The sequence below is a fragment of the Stomoxys calcitrans genome, chromosome 2 (assembly GCF_963082655.1).
Source record: "Stomoxys calcitrans chromosome 2, idStoCalc2.1, whole genome shotgun sequence".
Lineage (NCBI taxonomy): Eukaryota > Metazoa > Arthropoda > Insecta > Diptera > Muscidae > Stomoxys > Stomoxys calcitrans.
The window spans coordinates 54199110-54212297 of NC_081553.1; positions in this window are offsets into that span (position 1 = coordinate 54199110).

Consider the following 13188-nt stretch of genomic DNA (forward strand, 5'->3'; position numbering starts at 1 on the left):
GTCGAAGTATAGAGGGTCACCCCAACCCCACAAAAACGGTAAAAATTAGCACATTAGGCAATCACCGACATATGGAACTCGGTTTGTTCGTTTCATATAGACAGAAAAACGGCAGAACCGATTTTCTCGAAATTTTCGAATATTGTTTAGGTTGATAATTTTTCGATATTGGAAGGGGAACGGACCCTCCCTCCCCCTTATGCCAAAAACACAACCCAAAATCAAAAGTGAACCGAGCGGGACAATATAGATATCAAATGAAAGGTATTAGAGTGTAGAATACGAATATGGTATTAAAATGTGAGTCGAAGTACCCATCGGTCCTCCCCAGCCCCAAAACTCCCCCAAAAAGACATATTGGACATTCATTTCCATATGGGGCTCAAATGAAAGGTATTCGGGAGTAGATTTCGAATCTGGCATACAAAATCAGATCAAAGTATAGGGTATCACGCCACACCTCAAAAACGCTATTAGACCCATTATGACTATATGATACATGGCTGAATCTGTTTTCTTAAAATTTTCATAGATTGTGTACGTTTGTCTGGAAGGAAATATAGACTTTAAAATTTTTAGATTTTTTTATAGGGTGAAGGCGCACCTTCCCCCTTACCCCAAAAATGCCAACCCTATCTGAAAGTGGTCCGATGGGCATAATAAGGGTATCAAATGAAAGGTATTGGAGAAAGCGCCCCCTAAACTGAACTTCATTTCCGTTGGGAGAAAAGAACGAATTTGCCCCAAAACACCCTCCAAAATCGTTCATGTTTACCGGCCATGGCAATGTGGGGCTCAAATTAAAATGATTTGGAAGTGCAGCACGAGTCGAAATATCTGAGGTGCCATTCCTCCCCTAAAAAGCAATTCACATTACCCTAATTTTTAAAAACACCAGGAACCTAGTAGAACAATCTTGTCACACATCAATGAGTGCTTTCCGATTCAAGTTTAAACTCAATGATAAGGGTAATTTTTTTTATAGCCTAGTCCGAACAGCATCCCGCAGTGCGACACCTCTTTGGGGAAAATTTTTTAAATGACCATGCATGGCATTGTATTTCGCGAATGTCGCCAATATTAGGAGGGGATAAACACCGCTTTGTCTGATGTTCTCGCCTGGATTCGAACGCGTTCAGCGTCCTAGGCTACAATGGCACGAATTCGATATCCGCATACAGGGCGAAGTGTCCCCACCCTAAAAAGATATTAGAGAGTTAAAGAAAGCGCAGCGGAGCGGATCCGGTTCGGCTAGTTATATATATATTCTGGCTCGTCTCGACTTTCTGAGTCTATTCATCCATGTCCGTGCGTCTGTCAAAATCACAATAGTAGTCGAACGCGTGAAGAGAGCCGCTTGAACTTTTGCACAGATACTTAGTATTGATGTAGGTCGTAGAGGATTGCAAAAGTACCATATCAGTTGAGATTTGGATATAGCTCCCATATGAACCAATCTCCCGATTTGACTTCTTGAGCCCCTGGAAGCCGCAAGTTTTGTACGATTTGGCTAAACTTTTGCACATAGTATTTTGTTATGACTTCCAATAACTGTGCCAAGTACGGCCAAAATCAATTTATAACATGATATAGCTCCCATATAAACCGGTTTCTCGATCATCCTTGTTTGGTTCTTAGAAGCTTCAATTTTTGCTGGTTTGACAGAAGTTTGTTATATAGAATAAAACTATGCCCTTCAGCTCAGCTTACTTTGTATAAAGTTTCGAGGTGTTACAAACGGAAAGACTAAATTAATTTCCTAGAAAATTTTCCAACGGAAACTTAATTTTAATTTTAATAATTTGCTCTGCATTGTGCCAAATCAGTTGAATAAATAAATAAAATTCGCAAAATTAAATACTTGAAAATAATAAAACTGTTCGAATGTTTTAAATGTTGTTTACTGAATGTTCTCAAGGCATTTATCTTCGTCTTTTCGCTTTTCTTTTTGCACAACATGTATTTTTTGTTTTAACATTTCATTCCCATGCGTTTGGGCTGAAATAGATTGAATTTGGTTTTCATGCGAGGTTTTGGTTGAAATTTAATATTTATAGAAGACAAGCTGGTTTTCGATACACAATTCTTAAAATTTTTTGCTTATTAATTGAAGAAAAACAAGTAAAAAGGCGTTAAGTTCGACCGGGCCGAACTTTGGATACCCACCACCTCGGGTATTTATGTAAACCACATTCCGGTGAAAAATTCATACCTTATGCCCCATAGCAGCTATATCGAAATATGTTCCGATTTGGACAAAATACTAGCAAGTACAAGTCATTGTTCAATTGTGTATAGCAAAATATTGGTCTTTTTTACTAGCTATATCTAAAAATAAACCGATCTGAACCAGATACGACACGGATATCGAAAAGCCTAACATAAGTCACTATGCCAAATTTCTGTGGAATCGGATAATAAATGTGGCTTTTATGGGCCTACGACCCTAAATCGGCCGATCGGTCTATATGGCAGCTATATCCAAATCTGGACCAATCTGGACCAAATTGACGAATAATCTCGAAGAGCCTAACACAAATCACTGTCCCAAATTTCAGCAAAATTGGATAATAAATATAGCTTTTATGGGCCCAAAACCTTAAATCGTGAGATCGGTCTATATGGCTGCTATATCCAAATCTGGAGCGATCTGGGTCAAATTAACGAAGGATATCGAAGGGCCCAACACAACTCACTGTCGCAAATTTCAGCAAAATTGGATAATAAATGTGGCTTTTATGGACCTAAGACCCTAAATCGAGAGATCGGTCTATATGGGGGCTCTATCCAAATCTGGACCGATATGGGTCAAATTAACGAAGGATGTCGAAGAGCCTAACACAACTCACTGTCCCAAATTTCAGCAAAATCGGATAATAAATGCGGCTTTTATGGGCCTAAGACCCTATATCGGAGGATAGATCTAAAGGGTGATTTTTTTGAGGTTAGGATTTTCATGCATTAGTATTTGACAGATCACGTGGGATTTCAGACATGGTGTCAAAGAGAAAGATGCTCAGTATGCTTTGACATTTCATCATGAATAGACTTACTAACGAGCAACGCTTGCAAATCATTGAATTTTATTACCAAAATCAGTGTTCGGTTCGAAATGTGTTCATTCACCGTAACGTTGCGTCCAACAGCATCTTTGAAAAAATACGGTCCAATGATTCCACCAGCGTACAAACCACACCAAACAGTGCATTTTTCGGGATGCATGGGCAGTTCTTGAACGGCTTCTGGTTGCTCTTCACTCCAAATGCGGCAATTTTGCTTATTTACGTAGCCATTCAACCAGAAATGAGCCTCATCGCTGAACAAAATTTGTCAAAATTTGAACACATTTCGAACCGAACACTGATTTTGGTAATAAAATTCAATGATTTGCAAGCGTTGCTCGTTAGTAAGTCTATTCATGATGAAATGTCAAAGCATACTGAGCATCTTTCTCTTTGACACCATGTCTGAAATCCCACGTGATCTGTCAAATAATAATGCATGAAAATCCTAACCTCAAAAAAATCACCCTTTATATGACAGTTATATCCAAATCTGGACCGATCTGGACCAAATTGAAGAAGGATGTCGAAGGGCCTAACACAACTCACTGTCCCAAATTTCGGCGACATCGGAAAATAATTGGCCCTTTATTGGCCCAAAACCTTAAATCGAGAGATCGATCTATATGGCAGCTATATCTAAATCTAAACCGATTTGGGTCAAATTAAAGAAGGATGTCGAAGGGCCTAACACAACTCACTGTCACAAATTTCAGCAAAATCGGATAATAAAATGTGGCTTTTATGGACCTAAGACCCTAAATCGGTGGATCGGTCTATATGGCAGCTATATCCAAATCTGATCCGATCTGGATCAAATTGATGAAGGATGTCAAAGGGCCTAACACAACTCACTGTCTCAATCTCAAATTTCAGCAAAATCTGATAATAAATGTGGCTATTTTGGGCCTAAGACTCGGTCTATATGACAGCTATATACAAATCTGGACCGATCTGGGGCAAATTGACGAAGAATCTCGAAGGGCCTAACACAACTCACTATCCCAAATTTCAGCAAAATCGGATAATACATGTGGCTTTTATGGACCTAAGACCCTAAATCGGAGGATCGGTCTATATGGGTGCTCTATCCAAATCTGGACCGATATGGGTCAAATTAACGGAGGATGTCAAGGGCTCAACACAACTCACTGACCCAAATTTCAGCAAAATCGGATAATAAATGTGGCTTTTATGGACCTAAATCGGAGGATCGGTCTATATGGGGGCTCTATCCAAATCTGTACCGATCTGGGTCAAATTAACGAAGGATGTCAAAGAGCCTAACACAACTTACTGTCCCAAATTTCAGCAAAATCGGAAAATAAATGTGGCTTTTATGGGCCTAAGACCCTAAATCGGAGGATCTGTCTATATGGCAGCTATATCCAAATCTGGACCGGTCTGGGCCAAATTGACGAATAATCTCGAAGGGCCTAACACAACTAACTGTCGCAAATTTCAACAAAATCGGTTAATAAATGTGGCTTTTATGGTTCTAAGACCCTAAATCGGAGCATCGGTCTATATAGGGGCTATATCAAGATATAGTCCTATATAGCCCATCTTCAAACTAAACCAGCTTATGGACAGAAAAAGGATCTGTGCAAAGTTTCAGCTCAATATCTCTATTTTTAAAGACTGTAGCGTGTAGCGAGATTTCAACAGACAGACGGACGGAGGGACATGGCTATATGGTCTTAGATTTTTACGACGATCAAGAATATATACTTAAAAGGTTGTAAATGGATGTTTCGATGTGACAATATGAATATACCCCCATCATTCGGTGGTGGGTATAAAAAGAATAATGGATAAGAATTGCTATACTATTATAGCCATATCATGTTATGGACTTATTCGTGCCACACTTCATTTGGATGTGGGAGACCATAGCAGGATTCATTGTGCAAAATTGCAGCCAATTCGGAAAATGGATGATGAAGACCATAGTAAAATTGCGCTCTATAGGGGCGCGGAATGTAAAGTCAGGATATCGGTTTTTATGGGAGCTTTACGAGCTTTATGAACCGAATCAGACCATGATTTGAACACATGTGGAAGTTCATAGGTGAAGCCGTTGTACAAAATGTCAGTTTAATCGGATAAGAATTGCGCCCTCTAGAGGCTTAAGAAGTATAATCTGAAGATAATACTTCCACCAACGCTCACTGAAATTTCCCGATCACCTATAATGCGACTGCCATCGGTAACGGCACCGACCAAAAGCACCAAAAAGGTAGGCCTTGAACTTGCCTGGGCCTCACCATCAAGACTACACCAGCCAACTTAGTATTAACACCCATAAATTCACATATCCTCCAGAGGCGCTTCTACAACTGAGCTCTGGTATGCAAGAGCCGACGACGATAACCTACTCACCCATCGCTGCATTGTCATACACATACTTAATACAGATAGCAGCCCATGGCAGCCGGTTGTACGTACCGGATTGACCCGAAGGATTTCTTCATCGGCAAGGGCTGCCTCCTCAGTGTTTAACACACTGCTACAACAACAACAGATAGATTGTAATATAAAACAAGTAAGAGCGTGCTAAGTTCGGGCGGGCCAAATCTTATATACCCTCCACCATGGATCGCATTTGTCGAGTTCTTTCCCCCGCATCTCTTCTTAGGCAAAAAAAGTACAGGGTGGCTGATGAATATTGCTACAATGATGAATATTGCTACATTTTTTTTTCGGTGTATGGAATACATTTTTCTTTTATTCATGTTAAATTAAATTATTAAATTAATTATTAAATTATTATTAATTAAATTAATTAATTAATTAATTAAATTAATTATTAAATTATTATTATTAAATAGAAAAAAAGTTATTACATTTTTTTTTGGTAGCGGCTTTCATCAGCCACCCTGTATATAAGGAAAGATTTTCTCGGCTATTAGAGCGATATCAAGATATGGTCCGGTTTGGACCACAATTAAATTATATGTTGAATACCTGTGGAAAATGTGAGCCAATTCGAATAAGAATTGCGCCCTTTGGGGGCTCAAGAAGTAAATTAGAGAGATCGATTTATATGGGAACTGTATCGGGCTATGGTCATGAGAGGATGCGTCGTACAAAACTTCAGGCAAATCGGATAATAATTGCGACCTCTAGAGGCTCAAGAAGTCAAGATCCCAGATCGGTTTATATTGCAGCTATATCAGGTTATGAACCGATTTGAATCTTATTTGACACAGTTGTTGAAAGTAAGAATAAAATACGTCATGCAAAATTTTAGCCAAATCGGATAGGAATTGCGCCCTCTAGAAGCTTAAGAAGTCAAGTCCCAAGATCTGCTTATATGACAGCTATATCAGGTTATGGACCGATTTGAACCATACTTAGCACAGTGGTTGGATATCATAACAAAATACTTCGTGCAAAAATTCATTCAAATCGGATAAGAATTGCGCCCTCTAGAGGCTCAAGAAGTCAAGACCCAAGATCGATTTATATGACAGCTATTATCAGGTTATGGGCCGATTTGAACCATACTTGGTACAGTTGTTTCATATCATAACAAAACACGTCGTGATAAGAATTCAATCGAATAAGAATTGTCATGAGAGGATGCGTCGTACAAAACTTCAGGCAAATCGGATAATAATTGCTATATCAGGTTATGAACCGATTTGAATCTTATTTGCCACAGTTGTTGAAAGTAAGAATAAAATACGTCATGCAAAATTTTAGCCAAATCGGATAGGAATTGCGCCCTCTAGAGGCTCAAGAATTAAAGACCCAAGATCGGTTTATATGACAGCTATATCAGGTTATAAGCCGATTTGAACCATAAATAGCACGGCTATTGGAAGACATAACAAAACACCTCATTCAAAATTTCAGCCAAATCGGATAAGAATTGTGCCCTCTAGCGGCTCAAGAATCAAGACCCCAGATAGGTTTATATAACAGCTATATCAGGTTATAGACCAATTTGAATTATTCTTAACGCAGTTGTTGGAAGTCGTAACAAAACACGTCGTACAAAATTTCAGCCAAATCGGATGGGAATTGCTCACTCTAGACGCACAAGAAGTCAAGACCCCAGATAGGTTTGTACGACAGCTATATCAGGTTATGGACCGATTTCAACCGTACTCAGCACAGTTGTTGGAAGTCATAATAAAACACCACATGCAAAGTTTTAGCCAAATCGGATAATAATTGTGCCCTCTAGCGGCTCAAGAAATCAAGACCCCAGATAGGTTTATGTGACAGCTATATCAGGTTATGGACCGATTTCAACCAGCTCGTTTGTTGGGAGTCATAATAAAACACCTCATGCAAAGTTTTAGCCAAATCGGATAAAAATTGCGCTCTCTAGAGGCTCAAGAATTCAAGACCCAGCTATATTTAAACATGTTCTGATTTTGCCCATTTACAATCCCAACCGACCTACACTAATAAAAAGTATTTGTGAAAAATTTCAAGCGGCTAGCTTTACTCCTTCGGAAGTTAGCGTGCTTTCGACAGACAAACAGGCGGACGGACGGACAGACGGACGGACAGACGGACGGACAGACGGACGGACAGACGGACGGACAGACGGACGGACAGACGGACAGACGGACGGACAGACGGACAGACGGACGGACAAACGGACGGACAGACGGACGGACAGACGGACGGACAGACGGACGGACAGACGGACGGACAGACGGACGGACGGACGGACAGACGGACAGACGGACGGACAGACGGACGGACAGACGGACGGACAGACGGACGGACAGACGGACGGACAGACGGACGGACAGACGGACGAGCAGACGGACGGACAGACGGACGGACATGGCTAGATCGACTTAAAATAACATGACGATCAAGAACATAGGGTTGCCCAAAAAGTAATTGCGGATTTTTTCTTGTGACTCTGTAATTGCATTCTTCTGTCAGTTATCAGCTGTTACTTTTAGCTTGCTTTAGAAAAAAAGTGTAAAAAAGTATATTTGATTAAAGTTCATTCTAAGTTTTATTAAAAATGCATTTACTTTTTTTTAAAAAATCCGCAATTACTTTTTGGGCAACCCAATATGTTCTTTATGGGGTCTCAGGCTTATATTTCGAGGTGTTACAAATAGAATGACGACCCACCATCCTATGGTGGGGGGTATAATTAAACCAATAAAGTCTTGGTATTGTCAACCATCGATTCTTATGGAATTGAGTTATCACTTCAGATTTTGATCCTTATCTCATGGTATACCATTTACACTCCATGGTTTTGAATAGAACTGACTTCAGGCATATAGCTCTGAAGGCCTTTTGTACTGCCTAACTTGCAATGCCGGTTTGGGGTATGAACATCCACCGTTTCCCCTGCCAGGTCTTCGAAGTACATGCGAGTACGCTGTGAACATAGCGGCCAGATGAGTTACCAGGTAAAACGCATCATTCTGCAGTAGTACCGAAAATATTTTTTTTTTCAGGGCCTAGTAACTTTAGTGGTTGGAATCTCACCAAAGCGTCCGTTTCCATAGATTTCGTAATGATGAGCCCTCGATCAGCCTCATTGTCGGTCTTATTACGCTCCTGCATAGCCAGTGGATCATATACAGGTACTGACCTCGTTTTGGGTTTGCGACACTTCCACATGGCACGCGGTGCTATGTGCTATGTTAGTACCCTACTAAACGTGGCACTTCCATTTAAGTTTCCAGTGCATGATCAGAATGATTTTATGGTTAAATAAACAGAAGAGTATTGCGATTTCAGGAACTTCAATATAGGCATACAGTCCTGCTATTTAAAAGCCGAACTGTGCTATGGTCAGGCAAACATTTGTCTGGTTATTACTGGGTACCATTCATCCTAGACTATATTCATGGCATCAGGCTTTTGTACTCAACCTCTAGTGTCGTTTTATGTAAAGGGAGTATATGAATAAACGTCTGCCTAGTCTGCCGGATATCCTGTTTGATAATTGAAATTTTTAAGTATCTCTATTAACATGAATTGCCACTTAAAATTTTGTTGATACCAAGCAAATCACCATTAAAAGCTCACAAGCGCACCCCATAATGCGTAGAACATGACCTATTATAAAGATAAAAGAAATGTTTGTTCAATTGGTTTAAGAAAACTAGAAAATTGAAAAAGAAAGGTAAACATTTGCTCAATAGTATGGAATGGTAAATATTTGTATAGTAAAAATTCTATACAAAATTCTATAGCAAATTCTATAGCAACTTCAATGCAAAGTATATCAAAGATTACCTATAAAAGAAGTATCGACAGCAACTTGAAAATATCACTAACAGACTTTCGAGCTCATGCATAGCCCGTTAATCTATGAAGATGTGCCTCTTGGTGGTTCAATAATGGTCCCTCTTAGCTCTAGGTTCAGGGCGAACCGAATGGATTGCCAAGACCAAGGAGGCAGCAATGACGAAAATGTTGAAGAATTTCATTTTTAGGGTTTAACAAAAAGATTTTTTTTTAAGCCCTTGGTAAAAAAAAATTAAATTTTTCAACATTTTCGTCGTTGCTGCCTCCTTTGTCCTGGTAATCCAGTCTGTTCGCGCTATGTCTAAATCTAAACCAATAGCTGGACTTTGAAGCGAGACAAACCTTCATAGAGGGTGAATATGAAGTCGAAAGTCTGTTATTGACGTTAGGATGTTAATGTACTTATGAATGCTCATTAGGCAAGGGTAATGTTCGTAACCATATAAAAAGAGTAAAGGGCAACCCATCGGCATTCCCAACTCTTGTTAAGGATGATCAGGTATTCACTGATCCGGTTGCTAAGGCTAATCTACTGGCTGAAATGTTTGCAGGAAATTCTTCCTTGCCGTTTAGCAATCAACCACTCGCAGTGATTGATAGTTCGATGCCTCAGATATACTTTCGAACACGTGGAGTTAAAAGGGTCCTTGCGAATCTCGACGTTAATAAATCTCCGGGCCCGGACGGAATATCCACACTTGTCCTTTGTAACTGTTCTTCGACGCTTGCTCGTCCACTACGCAACCTTTTCAACCTTGCTTACCGTGCGGGTGTTTTCCCAGCGCGTTGGAAGGTTGCGCACGTTCAGTCCATCCCCTAGAAAGGTGGGGCGAACAACCCTGCGAATTACCGGCCAATTGAGATATGCTCCACGCTCTCCAAGATTATGGAGAGTATGGTTAACCATCATCTTGTCAGATACTTAGAGTCCAATGGCCTTCTTAGCGACAGATAGTATGGGTTCCGCAGAAATCGCTCTACGGGGAGATCTAATGGCATTTTTGTCGGAACTATGGAGTCTCCCTATCCAGCAGTTTGGTGAGAGTAAGATCGTGGCTCTGGATATCTCCAAGGCATTTGATAGGGACTGGCACGGTGTACTTTTATCAAAATTTGTAGCTTTTGGTGTCGGTGCCGCAGGTGTGCCAAAAGGCTCTGTCCGTTCCCCTTCCCTTTTTATACCCTCCACCATAGAATGGGGGTTTACTAATTTCGTCATTATATTTGAAACAACTCGAAATATGCGACTAAGACTCCATAAAGTATATATCGTCGTGACATTTTAAGTCGGACTAGCCATGTCCGTCCGTCCGTTCGTCCGTCTGTCTGTCGAAGGCACGCAAACTTTTGAAGGAGTAAAGCTAGCCGCTTCAAATTTTATAGGTAGGTTGGGATTGTAAATGGGCCAAATTGGTCCATGTTTTGATAAAGCTGTCATGTAAACCGATCTTGGGTCTTTACTTCTTGAGCCGTTAGAGGGCTTAATTTTCGACCGATTTGACTGAAATTTTGCAGGTAGTGTTTTGATGTCACTTCCAACAACTGTGCGAAGAATGGTTCAAATCGGTCCATAACCTGATATAGCTGTCATATAAACCGATCTTGGGTCTTGACTTTTTGAGCCGCTAGAGGGCGCAATTCCTATCCGATTTGACTGAAATTTTGCAGGTAGCGTTTTGATGTCACTTCCAACAACTGTGCTAAGTATGGTTAAAATCAGTCCACAACCTGATAAAGCTGCCATATACCAGGTTATGGATTATATTCGAGGTATCGGTCTATATGGCAGTTATATCCAAATCTGGAGCGATTTGGGTCAAGTTGCAGGGAAATATTAAAGAGCCTAACACAACTCACTTCAATTTGAGAGATCGGTCTATAAGGAAGATCGGTCCATATGACAGCTATATGCAAATCTTGATCGATCTAGGCCAAATTACAGAAATATGTCGAGGGACCAAACGAAACTTACTGTCCCAAATTTCGGGGAAATCGGATTATAAATGCGCCTTTTATGGGCCCAACACCTTAAATCGATGGATGGGTCTATATGGCATCTAAAGGGTGATTTTTTTGAGGTTAGGATTTTCATGCATTAGTATTTGACAGATCACGTGGGATTTCAGACATGGTGTCAAAGAGAAAGATGCTCAGTATGCTTTGACATTTCATCATGAATAGACTTACTAACGAGCAACGCTTGCAAATCATTGAATTTTATTACCAAAATCAGTGTTCGGTTTGAAATGTGTTCATTCACCGTAACGTTGCGTCCAACAGCATCTTTGAAAAAATACGGTCCAATGATTCCACCAGCGTACAAACCACACCAAACAGTGCATTTTTCGGGATGCATGGGCAGTTCTTGAACGGCTTCTGGTTGCTCTTCACTCCAAATGCGGCAATTTTGCTTATTTACGTAGCCATTCAACCAGAAATGAGCCTCATCGCTGAACAAAATTTGTCAAAATTTGAACACATTTCGAACCGAACACTGATTTTGGTAATAAAATTCAATGATTTGCAAGCGTTGCTCGTTAGTAAGTCTATTCATGATGAAATGTCAAAGCATACTGAGCATCTTTCTCTTTGACACCATGTCTGAAATCCCACGTGATCTGTCAAATACTAATGCATGAAAATCCTAACCTCAAAAAAATCACCCTTTATATGCAAATCTGAACCGATCTGAGCCAAGTTGCAGAAAGACGTCAACTCACTGTCCCGAATTTCGGCAAAAATAAATGTGTCCTTTATAGCCCGAAACCTTAAATCGGCTAATCGGTCTATATGGCACCTATATCTATTTATAGTCCGATCTGAACCATTATTGGGTCAGATTGTCGGAGGTTCAAACAACTCAATGCTTCGAATTTCAGCGAAATTGGCAAAAAAAATTCAGCTTTAATGGGATTTAGACAATAAATCGGTCCATATGGCAGCTATATCCAAATATGGTCCGATCTAAACCATATTTCAGTCGAATGTTGCATGCACAAACAGAAGTGTCTGTGCCAAATTGCAGCTTAATGTCACAAGTTTTGAAAGCCATACAGAGATTATAACAGACAGACAGACAAACACACATACATCGTTAAATCGCCTTAGAATTTTTCGACGATCCGAAATATATTTTCTTTGTAGGATTGGAAATGGATATTTCGATGTGTTGCAAACGCAACGACTAAATGAATATACCGCCAATCATATGGTGGTGGGTATAAAAAAGCTGCACATGTTTGCCTTTTTCGTAACGGAAATTGTTTTTCCATTCGACATTCGTTTGAAATATGCTATAAGCCATCAATCTAGCCCTAATTGTACGCGATTAAGAATCCTTTATATGTCTGTCTATCCGCTGTCCCTATTTATGCACTCAACCATAGCTGTCATGTGCATATACCGATCTCCCGATTTAAGTTCTTAGGCCCATAAAAGGTGATTTTTAACCAATGAATTTGGTACAATGAGTTGTGTTTTACTCTTAAATAGCCTGAGTATGATGAAGATAGCACTATATTTAAATATAGCTGCTATGGGTTCATAAATGATGTATTTTTTCACCGTATTATGGGGAAAGGTGGTAAATACATATATCCGAGGAGGTGGATATCCAAAGTTCGGCCCAGACGTATTTTTATTTTATTTTAATATTTTTCTCTAAGCTATTATTATTTTTAAATGCTGTACGCAGTTACACGAATATTTTAGCAAAGTATAACAGTTCTGATTGGCAACTTTAATCTACAAGTCAATGCTATGTTATTAACAGTATATTTAAATATAACTTTTTTAACGGTCATGAAATATGCTCATGTTAGTTAATGTTAAGCTAACTGAACACAGCTCGAAATGTTAATTGCTTGAGTTTCTTAACATC